Here is a 1,431-nt window from a genome sequence, read left to right as displayed (position 1 = left end):
CAGTGAAACCAAAGGCAACACAATAGACACCAGACCCTCCGTTTTTCTCTCCTCTGTGTTTTGTTTCTTTCTTTTGTTTAAAACCCCGGCCCCCACCCCGCCCCCGACTGTCCATATCTCAGTTCTGCTTACCTGCAGTCCGGTTTCCAAAGCGAGCTGTTCTCTTCTCACTCCTTCAATTAGTGGTACCCTGAGCTTCTCTCAACATCAGCACCACTGCTGGGCTCTCGCCATGACATCACCTCCAAGCTCCCTGATTGGCTAACAGTGGGTTGCTTGGCAATTGGACAGTCTTCTCTGGTGGAGCAGGGATTGCCTGAGTGAGTAACTCTTAGAAGGCTGGGGAGTGGAAGATGATGTCAGACAAAGAACCTGCTCCCCCCAACCCCCGCCCCACACACACCGGCTGCCGGTGGGGCTGAGGAAGCAGAGGGGGGGGTGAGGATGGCCAGGAGGCAAGAGAGGGTGTGGTGTGAAGAGATGGAGGTTAAGGCACAGCTGGCAGCTTTCTAGCTAGGAGAAGGATGAATGACTTGAGGAATCTTTTAGCTCTTCAAATCTGGGGGAGGGAGAATATGGAACCTAGAGGAGCAATAAACCCTAAATGCAGCCCCCTGAAGACTTGGTGGCTGTTCCCAGTTCCATCAGAAAAGCTGATACATGTGAAGGATGCTTTAGAAGGAAGAGGAAAACTGAAGAACCTCCAGGAGCTGGTGAGGGCTCTAGTCTCACAGGTGTCCCAGGAATGCAGGGTTTCCCCCCCCCCAAAAAAAGCATGTTCCTCCCTCTCTTTTATAGCACTAATATTTCTTCACAGCGACTCAGCTGGCCTGGGCCAATCAGAGGGAGCCACAGGTAGGAAATTAAGCTGGAGATCATTACACCAGGTACATTCCTAAATGGGGTGGACTCCCAGAGGACAGCGATGGATCACTGGTGGCAGCTTTCCTCAGGGACTGAGGGGACCCTCTGTATAAATGCATCAGCCAATCACACACTGCCTGTCAGCCACAGGGGGAAGGACAAGCGGCCCTGTGAAGCAAAACTCTCTCCAAGTGCCTCTTGGAAGCTCCCTCCCATGACTCCTCTGTCCTCACCGCCAGCCTTCCTTCACTCCTTTTTCTCAGAAGGCTGTGATATTTTGTTGCAAAATATGGGAAATGTGAAGTTTGCTCTTTTAACTACTCATAAGGATTTGTTCCTGTTTGGTGGTCATGCAGCCACCACGCTGTGTAAAGCCTGTCACCACCCACCTTCAGAACTCTTTCATTCCTCCTAACTTCCATCCATGATCTCAAACCGTAAATCCACCTTCCCCGACCTCTGTCTCCTGCACAGCTCAATAAAGATGCCTGCCCTGTGTGCTTCAGTGTAAGTGATCATACGGTGTCTCTCCTCCTGGGTCAGACTTCCTTCTTTCACATGTTTTAC

At 51.2% G+C, this 1,431-nt stretch overlaps 1 protein-coding gene across 21 annotated transcripts in view; it reads right to left on the bottom strand.

The window, feature by feature from the left end:
- Positions 1-288, bottom strand: part of Stmn4 (stathmin 4) — a 17,952-nt gene extending 17,664 nt beyond the window's left edge. For 5 of the 21 annotated variants that reach the window (NM_001270855.1, NM_019176.2, NM_001270858.1 and 2 more), the window contains exon 1: positions 133-233. The gene's annotated coding sequence lies outside the window, so the exon portion shown is untranslated. Of the gene's footprint in view, positions 1-132 lie in introns of all 21 variants that reach the window. The other 16 variants (XM_063274678.1, XM_039093677.2, XM_063274681.1 and 13 more) reach the window with 9 other exon arrangements.
- Positions 289-1,431: the final 1,143 nt, after the last annotated feature.

Source organism: Rattus norvegicus, chromosome 15 (genome assembly GCF_036323735.1).
Source record: "Rattus norvegicus strain BN/NHsdMcwi chromosome 15, GRCr8, whole genome shotgun sequence".
Taxonomy (NCBI): Eukaryota; Metazoa; Chordata; class Mammalia; order Rodentia; family Muridae; genus Rattus; species Rattus norvegicus.
Note: the sequence above shows the minus strand (reverse complement) of the source record. Positions and strands in the feature narration are given on the sequence as shown.